The sequence below is a fragment of the Seriola aureovittata genome, chromosome 4, assembly GCF_021018895.1.
Source record: "Seriola aureovittata isolate HTS-2021-v1 ecotype China chromosome 4, ASM2101889v1, whole genome shotgun sequence".
In the NCBI taxonomy this organism is placed as follows: Eukaryota; Metazoa; Chordata; class Actinopteri; order Carangiformes; family Carangidae; genus Seriola; species Seriola aureovittata.
Window position 1 is genome coordinate 30,602,459 of NC_079367.1, and position 16,829 is coordinate 30,619,287.

At 42.1% G+C, this 16,829-nt stretch overlaps 1 protein-coding gene across 2 annotated transcripts in view; it reads right to left on the reverse strand.

The window, feature by feature from the left end:
* The window catches only part of LOC130168160 (tumor necrosis factor alpha-induced protein 2-like), a 64,103-nt gene that overhangs the window by 45,736 nt on the left and 1,538 nt on the right, over positions 1-16,829 (reverse strand). Inside the window, exon 1 of one of the 2 annotated variants that reach the window (XM_056374796.1) lies at positions 835-1,110. The exons of the other annotated variant lie outside the window; for it this stretch is intronic. The gene's annotated coding sequence lies outside the window, so the exon portion shown is untranslated. Of the gene's footprint in view, positions 1-834; positions 1,111-16,829 lie in introns of those variants that run through there. 2 annotated transcript variants of the gene reach the window in all.

The following is a 16,829-nucleotide window of genomic DNA, read 5'->3' on the forward strand; positions in this document are numbered from 1 at the left end:
CAGTGTCTCTATCTGCACTGACTCCACCTGATCTAAAGGTTGAGCTCCTGAGCTGGTTAATCACTGACAATTCCTGCTGCCTCAAACACACCTTCTCTACTGAAACGTCATGGCAGAGTCATGGCTCATCAAATAAATATTTAAATAAACATTATTTAAATAAACCTTCAGAGGCCAAATGAAGGTTTAAACAGAGTCACTGAGCTTCATTGTCAGTCAGTCAGTCAGTCAGTCAGTCAGTCAGTCAGTCAGTCAGTCTCTGACCTCACCTGTCCTTCACACCTGAATACACCTGAGTCCAGTTCTGCAGCAGATCAAACTAATAACTACATAAGACAGCAAATATCTCATTCTCAGACACATCTGCAGGATACTACACCTGAATCAGTAAGACCAGATGATTAATGGAGAAATTTTAATAACTTTTTCAATGTCAATTAATCATCAAAAGTTTCAGAACAAAAACATCAAATCTCCACTTTCAGCTTCTCTAATGTGAAGTTTCTACTTTTATCACTTTTTAATTACTGATATATTTGTGGGTTTTGAACTGACACTTGAACATGTCACCTTGGACTTTGCAAACTCATTCTAACAGTTTTAAAGCATAACTTAAATGATTAATCGATCAGTGGGTTAACCAGTAGAAAACTCGGTCAGCTGCTGCCTGAATCAATGTGATTCTGATCAATCTGCGTTAAAGCCTAAAAAAAACCCTGTTCCTGCGGTGTAACAAACCTCAATTCATTATCATACTACTTTTTTTAATTCACCCTCACTTAACACCCATTTTTTGGAGGTGAGAACCGAGTTACAGACAGTTTGTTGACTTACTGCAGGAAGCCATGGTGGCGGATCAGCTGCTCAAACTGTCACCAGAACCCGGACTGAAGCGTCAGACGCGGCGGACAGAGTCAGATTGTCCCTCAGTCCCTCTCTCAGCCTCTGCTCGACAGTGACTCGACCAGCGGAGAAGAAGCAGGGAGGCGTCGGGTGTACCGCTCATGCTGCCTTCAGGCGCGGTCGGAAATGTCGAAATGGGAAAGGGAGCGGCGCATTACATTAAAAGCTCAAAGTGTCCAGTTGTTGATTTGAATTCATAGTGTTCTTTCCCTCACGATTCTTTTGTACAACTGGTGATTTATTTGCCTCATATTTGTGATGTGTGCTGGAAATAAATATAAGGTAAAGGCTTTGATGAGAACTTAAAGAAGTTCTTAATAGTCTTAATATGACTCTGTCCTGTTCATACAGTCTGTGAAGGGATCTCTTCTGAGGGCACCACACCTGAAAGTCCAGACCAGGGTCTGAAGCAGTGTTCATGGTTTTGTTTCATTGTAGACAGTTAGCTTTGGTTTCACATGGAGTGCTGCAGGACTGAGTCCTAAAGCCCACAAATGAGTTACATTTCATCACTTCCTGTTCATCATTATTTTTCCTCTTCTACATTTTATACTGTACTCTCTTCACCCTGTGTCTGAAACGCTCAGTTAGAGCTCTGGGCTCTTTAAGGCCCCCCTCCTCCCTCTGGAGCTGTAGCCCAGTGTGCTCTGATTGGTCAGCTTGAGGCAACTACCATGAAAAGGACACCTTCTGCATGTCTTGTGTAAACAAACTTCGGATGAAAATATTCATAACTTGGAATATTTTTATAAGAAACCCTTTTGATGTTTGTGTGTGGATACTTCCAGACTAAAGGAATATAAATAACGGAGGAACAGACAGACGGTCAACAGTTAGTGAGTCTCCACCGCTTCACCTCCTGCTGGTTTATGACGTTTAAGCATTTATATCTTTGCTGCTGCTTCTTACTAACATGATCAGGACACGATTGGGTCGTGGTAATGCGGTTAACATCCACAATGACGATGCACACCGACAGGCCTTGAGCCTGAGTCCCCTGTTCGGCCACATCAAGTGTGAACTACAGAAATAACCGTTGTGAAAATGAAACGTCTAACTGTGCGTGGTTTCTGAAGAAGTCCTCCTTGAAGTGCGAGCTCACATTATACTGTTTGGAGCGGTGGAGAACCGTGGAAAAATGAAGCAGATTTCTGCAGGAAATTAAGAACACTGTCTTTTTGGCATGGCTACAAAACTAATGAAAACTCTTCACCATAAGTAGTTATGTGCTGCGCCCTGTGTGGGGGCATGTCAAGCTCGCAGGTGGGCAGCTCCAAGAGAAGTATTGACATCAATAGGACCAGGAGTAATGTCTGGACCCCCAACAAGGCAATTCATACAAAGGAGAAATTCGGGTTTTTACAATAATAGTTTCTCCCTTTGATGTAAACTTTGATCCTTGTGACTCTGGAGACCATTTACATGCACAAAAATCTATATAATACACTATAAGAAAGGAAAAACTCAGTAAAACATAACAGGTCCCCTTTAATTTTGGTCCTTAGGTCTGGACCGTGCTCCGTGAAACCTTTCACACCTGCTATTTTGGTTTGGGCCAAACTGAAGATCCAGACCAAACAAGGTAAGTGTCAAAGCAACATCAAAACAATTTCCATTTACACTCATGCAGCAGTTCATTAGGAACACCTGTGCACCTGCTTGTTTATGTAACTATCCAATCAGCCAATCATGTGGCATTAGCAGAGCCAGGTGAGGAGCTTCAGTTAATGTTCACATCAAACATCAGAATGAGGAAAACTGTGACTCAGTGACTTTGACAGTGACACATTGTTGGTGTCAGACGCTGGTTTGAGTGTTTCTGAAGCTGCTCATCACAACAGCCTCTGGAGTTTTTACTCAGAATAGAGCAACAAAAAAAGCATCCAGTGAGCACCAGCTCTGTGTTGATGAGAGAGGTCAGAGGTCAGAGGAGAATAGACAGACTGGTTGGAGCTCACAGAAAGGCTACGGTCACTCAGATAACCACTCTTTACAACTGTGCTGAGCAGAGAAGCTTCAGAGTGAACAACACATCCAACCTACAACATCAGAAGACCATGTTGGGTTCCACTTCCTGTCACCAAGAACAGAAACCTGAGGCTACAGTGGACACAGACTCACTAACACTGGACAGTTGAAGACCTGGTCTGATGGATCTGGATTTGTGCTGAGGCAGCAGATGGTAGAGGCAGAATCAATGGACTAGTGTTGAGATGTTTTTTTTTTTATTTCAGTGTTTCCGCTCAGATTTTTAAATGGAAGGAAAGAAGAAGTGCAGATGTCTTGCTTAGACTCGATGAGACTGTGGATCCTGTCCATCACTGACACTGGAGCAGCTCTCTCCTCAGGGTCAGTCTGAACAGGAATGATTACAGTGATGTTAAATGGTCTGAACATACATATGTAGGAATGTTGTTGTAAGACAGACATGAAAAAAACTGAACGTTTCCTGTTCGACTCACATCAACATGAGGCAGTTTTGTCAGGTTTTGTCAAGACTCTATTACCTTCTGTAACTGGACACCTGGGACTGTTTTAGAGCTCTGATACCCTGGCCATGCTCCAAAAGAAAAACCAGAATCCCTCCTGGGTCCAGGTCTGGTTAAAGTCTTACTCTGTCACACGTTCTTTTATTTCACAGTCAAATGACTTCCTGTTTTTTGTTTTTAACTTTTTCTGCCAATCCTTTAAATCTGTCACTTCTCATTCAACAGGGACCTTATTACTGTGTGTGTGTGTGTGTGTGTTTGTGTGTGTGTGTGTGTGTGTGTGTGTACGCTACATTCCTGTAGCTGAGAGTCACCGGTCAGTCAGCTGGTAAAAAAGTACCTCACACAAAAGAGCTGACACAGTACTCATTAACTCTGCTTTCAACACAGGTCAACACACACACACACACACACACACAGACACACAGACAATAACCCCTGTCACCTTGCCCTGAGTCACAGGCGACAATTAATTAGAAAAAGCCTGAATGCTGATCAGGTTCTGGACTGATTTGGTGCAACACAGATGAAAATCCAGTGTTTAACCTTGTTAACATCCATATGATGTTTTTATATAATACAGACATATGATAAGTGAAATAATCGACACTATGACGGAGTGTTTCCACCTTGAACTGCAGTGAACCAATGACAGTCTCATAAACACAGATTCAGACAGCCAGGGTTTCATACATCACAAACCTAAGGAACCAATCCTGTCAACTAGTGGGGACAGGGGGCGGGGCTAAATAAACCTGAAACCTTGTAAGTACAGAGAGAGAGTTAGCATTAGAACAACCACTAACACTGTGTCAGCCACTGCCAGTTACAAGCTAACAAACAACATTAACAAATAAAAGATGCTAACTGCGCTAACCGTTCTGATCCGTCTGCTAGTCTCTGGTTCTGGTCTCAGACTCCTCATCTGAGTCTGGGTCTGACTGAGGCTCAAACATGTGGCTGAGTCTCTCCGATGTTTCCTCCTCTAACCATCTTGATGCTCTCTGCTCTTTCACCTGTCCACCTGGAGCAGGCAGGTGGTGGGCGGGGCTCAAGGCCTGATCCACATTTCTCAATCAGGAAGTAAGAGTAAGCGCTTCAGCCCCAGTTTTTATATGTGAAAACCAGGTTCAACTAAATATGAATCATAGGAGAGGAGTTTTACAGAGTTTAAAAGATGTAACATGGAACTTTTGCATCAGAGGTTTGGTTCATGTCTCACCCTCAGTTTTAACCGGAGGCCATTCTGAACAAGGAAAACAAAAAGTTTGGTCCCCTGTAGATCTGAAATCAACTCTTGTGTCCAAACTCTCGAGGACAGGAGGACACAATACAATCAGTTTATACCTAACACACCTGTACCTGACTGTACCTGATGAAATCAATTCACTTCAAAGCTCCACTGATAGAGATGCAGACTAAATTCCTCCTGTTCTCCAGTCCTGATGTGGATGAAAAATAAATCAGTATATCAGCCTCCATGGAGCAGCTCTGATGTGCAATAACAACATGAAGCTTCATTCACCTTCACACAAACTAATGTGGCAACAACAAACATCAGATTTCATGTCTGAGACCAAAGAAGGGAATGACATCATGAAGCTGAACAAAGAGCTGCTGAGAAGATGACCATGGACTCTGACTGAAAGCTGATCTCAGGAGGGTTAACGGCCGATATCCTTATGTCTCTGAAAATGTCTGAACATGTCTGCATGTATGTAGACTGTATGACAAACCGACTGAGGTTACCATGGAGACACATCTGATATCCTCTTTCAGTCCACAGTCTTTCTGCTGTTGCTCACTTTCCCTCTTTCTCTCTGATCTCAGGTCAGATCTCTGCTCCAACAGGGCTGTTGCGTAACATCCCTGCTCTGTCCAGATGTGTACACGCACACACACACACACACACACTCTTATCTTAATGACCAGCAGAATCCTCCAGGGTCAGGGAACAGACTCTCTCCACAGTTACTCAACTCTGAGTGTGTATTGAGTAATTGTGGAGAAAACACTCAAATCTAAACCTTTACACTCTGGGAGAGATTTGTTTTGTTCATGTTCCCATGGACCGATGAAAATACAATGGGCAGACATGTAACAGGCCCCCACCCCTACTACATCAGAGCAAGACCCCCCAGACTAAAGACAACAAGGCCGTGTCATTTGTAGTTGTTTACTGTCTTTGTGTCATTTTTGTTGACTTTGAGGTTCTGGACCAGGGGCCCCCCGGCCAGGCCAGGGGGGGCCCAGAGCCTGTGTTCAGTGTTCTATCCATGAATCCAAGTCACTAAACTGCACGCAGTTGTCTTAAATTAATTTCAACCCAATGAACAGAAGGAATGTGAAACTGTTTCATTCACAAAAATGTTTCCAGACAGTAAAAACCAGAACGTTGACACACTCAGCTTCAGGTCCTGTTGTTGGAAACCAGAGGAAACATAACTAAGTCAGTGGTCTGATCATGAGACTGAAGCAATTAGATAAATAACACAAACAACTTGAACTGATGCTCCTCTGAGCGTCACAGTCAATCTAAAATAAATCAGTGCTGGATTCAAACATGTGACAAATGACACGCACACAACATGAATACAAAGAGAAGACTCAGAAGATGAAAATATAAAACCAGGAAAATTTAAGACAAAATGAAGATAAAAGAGGAGGAGGAGGACGATGACAAAAACATCAACTGATGAATTCATTTATAGTTGTTTTAGTTTTTTTATTTTCTCCTTTAAACTTTATCACTAATTTTACATCAAACATCATTGAAGAAACTGAAAAACGTTACAACTCTAATGAGACAGTTTTTGGATCCAGCAGGTTCTGAAGCTCCGGGCCAGAGTTACTAATCACTGATCATCAGCATCTTCAGGAAACAGCTCTTCAGCTTTAGAAGGTTCGTAAAATCGATTTTATGATCATCAGCCTTCAGACGCTTTTGGGCAGTACTGTGTGCCGTTTGCAACTAATGAATGCCAAAATGAGCGTTGTTCATTTACAAGAATGAACAGTGCCCACACACCAGAAAGGGGGCAGCAATGCCCCCAGAAGCTGTGTGCCACCAAAAGACATGAGAAGAAGAAGAACTGTGTCCTACAGCACCTGGCATGTGTCCAGTGTCCTGTGCTGGAAACTCAAACAACACAGCTCCTGGTTCTGCTGAAACATATGAACATCTAAAGGACTTGAAGACTTTAGGACTATGAACAAATTAGTTCAGATTCCAAGTGAAAATATTTCACATTTTTATCCAAATTGTGTGAACATCAGTAATGAACGTGAAACGACGCATCGAGTTGAAGCATCCGACCACTCTTTAGAAATATCTGAGTGAACGATGATCACAAGAAATCATGAAGAAAGCGTTAGACCATGATCCGTCCTCCACCTGAGTCAAACTCACATAAAACATTTACTCACATTGGTTTGTCTTGGCTTTTGAAAGTCTGTCTGAGGCTCAGTAGTTTACACTGATGTGGTAATGACCAGGGTGGGAGGAGGTTCAACGGAACAAAAAGAAATTAACATTTTGGACTGTGAACTTCAAATTCAAAATTGTGAACTATGACTGTAAACTAGTTCATTTAAATCTTTATGAACTGAATTTTGAGCTCCTATGAAGTGTGAACTTGCACAACACTGCTCTTAGAAATCGAGTTTCATTCTTACCAATGAGCAAAACATAAATATGAGAAAACCGATGAATGAAAACTGGTGAGAGAAGCTGGGTGATATCTCATATTCATGTCAATGATATAAGAACTACAAAAATATTGTGTACTGTAAAAAAAAACGCAGCTGTGGCTTCAGTGTTCGTCTTCTCAGTCTGTAGAAAATCCTTCACATTTTATTACACTGTAAGAAAATAATTTCAATAACCGTAAAAGGCTGAAATGACTGTTGACTGTCTGTGACCCTTGACTTTGAGAACACAACAGCAAGAGAGACATACAGAGATACATGTTGAGCAGAGAGCCGTGAAGCAGAATCAGCTGTTAGGTCAGTGGGTCAGAAAAGGAGAAGTCTAACTGTGGGTCTTATTTTGCTGCTCTCATTGGTTTATTAAAGTTTCATATTCAGGCTGTTCAGAGACAGAATCGAAACACAAAGCTCTGCTGATTTTATTTTTTATAATGACACAAAAGGACAAACCTCAGTCAACTGGAGAGACTGCAGGTTTTCGGTCTTTCAGCTGATTAATGTTTGATTAAGAGCTGTGGAGTTTTTTTGTCATGTGCAGAAAAAGAGAAATGATTGTGTCCACAGCACTGATAAAGAATATTTACTCTGCCATTTCTCAATCCACTTTTCCTCTTTTCTTTCTTTTCCTCTGAACCACACACTCCTCACATTCTCTCATATGTTGAGTCAGTGTTCAGCACACACATGTCCCCCAGAGGAGGAGCTATAAGGTCAGACACTAATATGACTGCTTAAATAAACCACAGGGGAGTCTGAACTCTGAGGGCTGATTGGTTGGAGAAGACAACGTTCATGGTTTGATTCTGACTTGTTATATGCTGTATCTCTCAAAAACAAATAGCATTAAAAGAAAATTTGTCCTCAAATTTAAACCATCGTCTTGCACTAAAGAGCAGTAAGGGAAGAATCACTCCGATACTTTACTTAGTGGTTTAGGTTGGGGGACTTGTGATTCTCTTCATGACAGCACATTTGACAGTTAAGATATAAATACAACAGTCCTGGATCTGGTTTTACATGGTATCAGACCAGAACCAAACCTGGGACAAACCTCTGAAATGATCAGGATCAGGACAGAGCAATGACCTTGTGGAGAAACACTGGTCCTGGATCCTCTGAGTCCCCTGAGTCCCCACTCCCCCATTGAGAGTTGTAACAGTTTTCTGTTTTTGCCTCTTTTAGATCGGATTGGATGTTATAGTCCTGAAACAGCACTGTAAACCCGAACAGTACTACAAACTCATAACTATTGCCGGCAACTAAATCAAAGTGGGCTAATTAGTTCACCCGACACTGAAACATTAAGTATTCTTAACGAATAATATCGTTTTGATTTCACAGGGCTTAGTATGTCTAAGTGAACACTGTCACTTAACTTGAAACGTCTAAATGAACAGGCGTACGTGAGGGGACGTGACGTCTGACGTCACTACACCCAACTGTTCAGGGCACGTATCAAGAAAATTTAAGATGGCTGGACCTTAGCGAGGGATGCAACAGAGCGAAGAAAGAAGGAAAAACATTCATATTCATCAAAAAACCTGCACAACAACGCACATTTTTTCGCCGTGCTGTTGCAAAATTGTCTTTTATCTGTGTTTTGTGTTCCGGGGGACCCCGACTTCAGGATTTGAAAGTTTCGCACGCGAAGCGGTGAGTAACGTAACGTTACAAAAGTTCAATACGTATAGTACTGCACTCAGCAGGCATGTATAAATGTGATTCATGTCAGCAACATTATTACAGCCATGTTGTTCTGTTGTTCATTCTTAGATGTGTCTGATATTATAGACATGTCTGTTAAAATGTTGGTATGCCCAGTGGGCTTTTTATAAGTTTAGAATGAGAGGTACATTTTTTGTTTATTTTATTGTACTGCCTCCTTGCCCTCATTTTTAATGGTAATTCAGTTATTTATTTATATTATATTTTCTTTTATTTATTGTATTTTATTCTGTTTTATTTGGTATGTTTTTCATTTTCCTCATTTGCACAAATTTAGATGTCTACGCTGCTAGTTTTATAAGATTTTTTTTTTAATTAATTGAGAAAATACAGTGCAGAGACGGGGAAGTTTGTTCATCCCCAATGATTCAAAACAGGCTGCTAAAATATATATTTGTAAAAAAAAATGTTTGACTCCAGGTGTTGCACTTTAATGTTATTCAACATTTCACAGTTTTACTAAGCTTGATATATTGTTCTGAAAAGAAAATTTTTTTAAATGTAACAGTTGTTAATACCTTTTTAAAAGGTAGGTTTTAAGGTGCAGTTTTATACCCTAATAAATTGTTGTAATTCTGACAGGAACACTTTAGTCAAGAACCTTTTATTGCATGGATGATGTTTCTCTTGCACAATCATACATACATGGTTACAGTTCTACAGTTACATGTACACAACTATATCTGCACAACTGAATTTGCAGTTACTTTTTTTGGCATGTCTTTGGGGGGCAGAATCTCTCAGAAAACACAGCTCTCTGAAAACAGGGCGTCTTGTACATTTTAAGTTGGCAAGTGGTAAATATTTTAAGTTCATTAAGGTGTAATATTTTGAGTAGATACTATTGATATAATACATTGTGTTCAGTTAATGTTTTCAAGTCCATGTAATTTAGTTTTTATAAGTATATTCAATCAAATCATTTAAGTATGAAGAAGAAATAAATATTAAGTTATGAAAATTTAAAACATTTATATTGAACTTAGAATATAGATTAAGTCAACTGAACACGTATTTTTTAAGTATAGTGTAACTCAAAAAATTTATCAGGATAACTTAAAAGTTCTTATGTAATCAGTTACGACAAAAATGTTGAGTTTTCTGAACTTATTCGGGTTTACAGTGAGGAAGCAGGGTCTGACTGCATCATGTACAGCAGGATTACTTCCACCCAGCATGCACTAGACTCACCTTGGCATGATTTCCCAGTTAGTAGCAGGAAGGGGAATCAAGGTTTGGACAGGACTCGTATTGAGTGAGCAGGTAGTATTAATGACCCGGAGTCACCCCTGATTCTATCAGTCTGTCAGCACGCACACTCACACGCACACGCACACACACACACACACACACACACACGCACACACAGGTTTTCAGAGGAAGGTGTCAGTCAGCACACACACCCAGCTGAGGAAACACACTCACTGGTAACAGGAGATACTTTAATGTACTGAGCAGGAAGTCAGTCGCTGTTTAAAAGGAACAGTACAACAGTTTCTGGGATTTCAGTTTCATGTCTGTCCAGTAGACACAGGTCTGTTTCGGTTACATCGTCTGTCAGTACTGCTGAGGCTGAAGAGTTCTGCATGTGCCGTTGCACTGCTGTTGCATGCCATCAGCTGCTTTAAATCTCGGCGTCTCTCCTGTGGAACATGAACATCCAGCAGATGTATAGGAACATGAACCAGTTCAGCTGCTGAAAACAAAATGTGAATCTATGTCTGAACCATCAGTTGCTCTGCAGAGGACTGGTAGACTGGTAGATTTGCTAGTGTTAATGCTACGCTAATGCTAATTCTAATGCCAATGCCAAGAAGGCAGGTGTGACAGAGAGGGCATTTCGTGGAATAAAAAGGAAACACCTGTTACCATGGTAACTACGCAACACAGATGGAGACAGAAGTAACCATGGTAACTGTACACTACAAAGATGGAGACAGAAGTAACCATGGTAACTGTACACTACAAAGATGGAGACAGAAGTAACCACAGTAACTGTACACAACAAAGATGGAGTAAGTTGTACCCCAACTGTGCACAGCCATAGTTGCTGCACACACTAATGATTTAAAGTATTTTTTTTTTGGGCTTTTATGCCTTTAATGGACAGCACAATGGAGAGTGACAGGAAACAGGAAGGCAGAGAGAGGGGGAATGACATGCAGTGAAAGGCCGTCCGATGCGGGATTCGAACCGGGGCCGACTGCAGCGAGGACTGTAGCCTCTACACATGGGGCGCCTGCTTAGACCACTACGCTACACGACGCCTCCCACACTAATGATTGAGTGACACCTGTGAGTAAGGTTACTGTGCACATCGGAAATGGAAGGAAGACGAGAAGAGGGAAGAAAAAATGAGCACTGTAGTCTCAAAATGTTCAGAAACATATATTATACTTATATTTTAGTTTTTGTGACTAAAACAAAACAAAACTGACTAAAATTATTTTTTGATCAAAAGAATACAACTAAATCTAAATCAGTGTATGTAGAGCGCAGTTTGCTCCGAGCTGGATTCAACACCTCTTAGTTTAGCATGTATGCTAACATTCGCTAATTAGATGTAACCACAGAGTCCAACTGAGGATGATTGGGATGTGATTAGTCCTGCAGATATTGGACACATTAAAATGTGAGCTGATGATGGATCAGCAGAGTTATTACAACTGACCAACACTGTCCACAGTCATGAAGCTAACACGTGTGAATGTATGTGACACACAACATAAGAGCGGGATACAGCTACTGCTGATGAGTTCATGTTACACTGATGAAATAACAGACACATCTACAGCAGTCGTGGATAGAGTTGATGTTTGGGGGTGTCTTTGTTCCACAGTGTATGAATTCACAACACACACTGACACAAAGACACACATTACAAGCAGAATCACATGTATTTTCTGGATTCTGGTGAGAATTCACAGGAAACACTCAGATCTGAATTCCTGGTGTTCAGCAGCAGCGCAGACAGAGACACTAGCTGAGCTGAATATAAATATATATAAATATAAATTATGATTAATGATGTGAAGGTTGTTGTAAAGGCAAAATATCATGATATTTCAAACACTGGAACCGAAAGCATCAGTCTGAGCTGCAGGACTCCTTTCAGTCTGTCAGCACCTGCATCTGGTGGTTCGACTGGTTAAACACCGACTGACTGTTACTTTACACTGACACACAACATTCATAGATTTCTCTCTGTAACATTGTGGGAACCTGCTTTTTGCCCCACACTGTGTGTGTGTGTGTGTGTGTGTGTGTACACATTTTGTCTGTCTTCACCCCAGTGTTGTCAAGCCGGGCTCTAATAGTGCTACATATATTCCAGAGCTTTTCAAACTGTGAGAGAAGAGCAGAGGAGAGGGGTGAGGGGTGAGGGGTGAGGGGTGAGGGGAGAGGGGTGAGGGGAGAGGGGTGAGGGGAGAGGGGAGAGGGGTGAGGGGAGAGGGGTGAGGGGAGAGGGGAGAGGGGTGAGGGGAGAGGGGTGAGGGGTGAGGGGAGAGGGGTGAGGGGTGAGGGGAGAGGGGTGAGGGGTGAGGGGAGAGGGGTGAGGGGTGAGGGGAGAGGGGTGAGGGGAGAGGGGTGAGGGGAGAGGGGAGAGGGGTGAGGGGTGAGGGGTGAGGGGAGAGGGGTGAGGGGTGAGGGGAGAGGGGTGAGGGGAGAGGGGTGAGGTCTTTTATTTATTGTATTTTATTCTGTTTTATTTGGTACGTTTTTCATTTTCCTCATTTGCACAAATTTAGATGTCTACGCTGCTAGTTTTATAAGATTTTTTTTTTAATTAATTGAGAAAATACAGTGCAGAGACGGGAAGTTTGTTCATCCCCAATGATTCAAAACAGGCTGCTAAAATATATATTTGTAAAAAAAAATGTTTGACTCCAGGTGTTGCACTTTAATGTTATTCAACATTTCACAGTTTTACTAAGCTTGATATATTGTTCTGAAAAGAAAAATTTTTTAAATGTAACAGTTGTTAATACCTTTTTAAAAGGTAGGTTTTAAGGTGCTGTTTTATACCCTAATAAATTGTTGTAATTCTGACAGGAACACTTTAGTCAAGAACCTTTTATTGCATGGATGATGTTTCTCTTGCACAATCATACATACATGGTTACAGTTCTACAGTTACATGTACACAACTATATCTGCACAACTGAATTTGCAGTTACTTTTTTTGGCATGTCTTTGGGGGGCAGAATCTCTCAGAAAACACAGCTCTCTGAAAACAGGGCGTCTTGTACATTTTAAGTTGGCAAGTGGTAAATATTTTAAGTTCATTAAGGTGTAATATTTTGAGTAGATACTATTGATATAATACATTGTGTTCAGTTAATGTTTTCAAGTCCATGTAATTTAGTTTTTATAAGTATATTCAATCAAATCATTTAAGTATGAAGAAGAAATAAATATTAAGTTATGAAAATTTAAAACATTTATATTGAACTTAGAATATAGATTAAGTCAACTGAACACGTATTTTTTAAGTATAGTGTAACTCAAAAAATTTATCAGGATAACTTAAAAGTTCTTATGTAATCAGTTACGACAAAAATGTTGAGTTTTCTGAACTTATTCGGGTTTACAGTGAGGAAGCAGGGTCTGACTGCATCATGTACAGCAGGATTACTTCCACCCAGCATGCACTAGACTCACCTTGGCATGATTTCCCAGTTAGTAGCAGGAAGGGGAATCAAGGTTTGGACAGGACTCGTATTGAGTGAGCAGGTAGTATTAATGACCCGGAGTCACCCCTGATTCTATCAGTCTGTCAGCACGCACACTCACACGCACACGCACACACACACACACACACACACACACACGCACACACAGGTTTTCAGAGGAAGGTGTCAGTCAGCACACACACCCAGCTGAGGAAACACACTCACTGGTAACAGGAGATACTTTAATGTACTGAGCAGGAAGTCAGTCGCTGTTTAAAAGGAACAGTACAACAGTTTCTGGGATTTCAGTTTCATGTCTGTCCAGTAGACACAGGTCTGTTTCGGTTACATCGTCTGTCAGTACTGCTGAGGCTGAAGAGTTCTGCATGTGCCGTTGCACTGCTGTTGCATGCCATCAGCTGCTTTAAATCTCGGCGTCTCTCCTGTGGAACATGAACATCCAGCAGATGTATAGGAACATGAACCAGTTCAGCTGCTGAAAACAAAATGTGAATCTATGTCTGAACCATCAGTTGCTCTGCAGAGGACTGGTAGACTGGTAGATTTGCTAGTGTTAATGCTACGCTAATGCTAATTCTAATGCCAATGCCAAGAAGGCAGGTGTGACAGAGAGGGCATTTCGTGGAATAAAAAGGAAACACCTGTTACCATGGTAACTACGCAACACAGATGGAGACAGAAGTAACCATGGTAACTGTACACTACAAAGATGGAGACAGAAGTAACCATGGTAACTGTACACTACAAAGATGGAGACAGAAGTAACCACAGTAACTGTACACAACAAAGATGGAGTAAGTTGTACCCCAACTGTGCACAGCCATAGTTGCTGCACACACTAATGATTTAAAGTATTTTTTTTTTGGGCTTTTATGCCTTTAATGGACAGCACAATGGAGAGTGACAGGAAACAGGAAGGCAGAGAGAGGGGGAATGACATGCAGTGAAAGGCCGTCCGATGCGGGATTCGAACCGGGGCCGACTGCAGCGAGGACTGTAGCCTCTACACATGGGGCGCCTGCTTAGACCACTACGCTACACGACGCCTCCCACACTAATGATTGAGTGACACCTGTGAGTAAGGTTACTGTGCACATCGGAAATGGAAGGAAGACGAGAAGAGGGAAGAAAAAATGAGCACTGTAGTCTCAAAATGTTCAGAAACATATATTATACTTATATTTTAGTTTTTGTGACTAAAACAAAACAAAACTGACTAAAATTATTTTTTGATCAAAAGAATACAACTAAATCTAAATCAGTGTATGTAGAGCGCAGTTTGCTCCGAGCTGGATTCAACACCTCTTAGTTTAGCATGTATGCTAACATTCGCTAATTAGATGTAACCACAGAGTCCAACTGAGGATGATTGGGATGTGATTAGTCCTGCAGATATTGGACACATTAAAATGTGAGCTGATGATGGATCAGCAGAGTTATTACAACTGACCAACACTGTCCACAGTCATGAAGCTAACACGTGTGAATGTATGTGACACACAACATAAGAGCGGGATACAGCTACTGCTGATGAGTTCATGTTACACTGATGAAATAACAGACACATCTACAGCAGTCGTGGATAGAGTTGATGTTTGGGGGTGTCTTTGTTCCACAGTGTATGAATTCACAACACACACTGACACAAAGACACACATTACAAGCAGAATCACATGTATTTTCTGGATTCTGGTGAGAATTCACAGGAAACACTCAGATCTGAATTCCTGGTGTTCAGCAGCAGCGCAGACAGAGACACTAGCTGAGCTGAATATAAATATATATAAATATAAATTATGATTAATGATGTGAAGGTTGTTGTAAAGGCAAAATATCATGATATTTCAAACACTGGAACCGAAAGCATCAGTCTGAGCTGCAGGACTCCTTTCAGTCTGTCAGCACCTGCATCTGGTGGTTCGACTGGTTAAACACCGACTGACTGTTACTTTACACTGACACACAACATTCATAGATTTCTCTCTGTAACATTGTGGGAACCTGCTTTTTGCCCCACACTGTGTGTGTGTGTGTGTGTGTGTGTGTACACATTTTGTCTGTCTTCACCCCAGTGTTGTCAAGCCGGGCTCTAATAGTGCTACATATATTCCAGAGCTTTTCAAACTGTGAGAGAAGAGCAGAGGAGAGGGGTGAGGGGTGAGGGGTGAGGGGTGAGGGGTGAGGGGAGAGGGGTGAGGGGAGGGGTGAGGGGAGGGGTGAGGGGAGAGGGGAGAGGGGAGAGGGGTGAGGGGTGAGGGGTGAGGGGAGAGGGGAGAGGGGTGAGGGGTGAGGGGTGAGGGGAGGGGTGAGGGGTGAGGGGAGAGGGGTGAGGGGAGAGGGGAGAGGGGTGAGGGGAGAGGGGTGAGGGGTGAGGGGTGAGGGGAGGGGTGAGGGGAGAGGGGAGAGGGGTGAGGGGAGAGGGGAGAGGGGAGAGGGGGTGAGGGGTGAGGGGAGAGGGGAGAGGGGTGAGGGGAGAGGGGTGAGGGGTGAGGGGTGAGGGGTGAGGGGAGAGGGGTGAGGGGTGAGGGGAGAGGGGTGAGGGGTGAGGGGAGAGGGACAGGTGCATGCAGGTGTTTGGCTGCTGGTCAACACAATCAACAGCAGCAGCTGCAGTGACACACTGCTCATTGTGGACATTGAAGGTAAATACTTTATAACCCAAAAAATCAAATCTGAGTCATAAGTCAGTCAGATCTGAACACACAAGCATGACACACATGTTTTTAGATTCAGGGTGACTCAGACTTCCTGAGGATATCTTTATCTCTGCTGTGCCTCCAAAGTTAACCTCCATAAACCCACTTAGAAATCAGAGAAGAAAGACGCTCCTAATAACTGCAGAACTTGTTTTTATGTTCTCTTCAGTATCACAGTAATCCAGTGATAGCTGTCCGTACATCATGATACACTGCAGACAGAAACTTTCAATAGATAATTTGGCTTAGTTCATTTTCCGAAATGGGAACAAATATAAGATAAAAATGGGGCTTAAGCTGTAGCCCACAGCGTAACTCACTGGGCCTCATGCACCAATATAAGTATTTTCTTAAATTCTTTCTTAAGTTGTTCTTAAGAAAGTTCTTAAGAAAACTCTACGTCAGATTCATGAATGTGTTCTTAAACCACAGAACTGTGCGCACCTGTGTTCTTAGATTGATGAATGCCAATCTCCTGGTAAATTGAAAGCGTGCGCCAGTTGGCCCTAATTAGCACAGGCAACGCCCGAAAATGCCCTTAAAAGGGCGTGAGACTGAAGGGTCGTGTGCAGACTCAGACAGAAGTCACAAAGAGATACCGTAAGGGAAAGTTG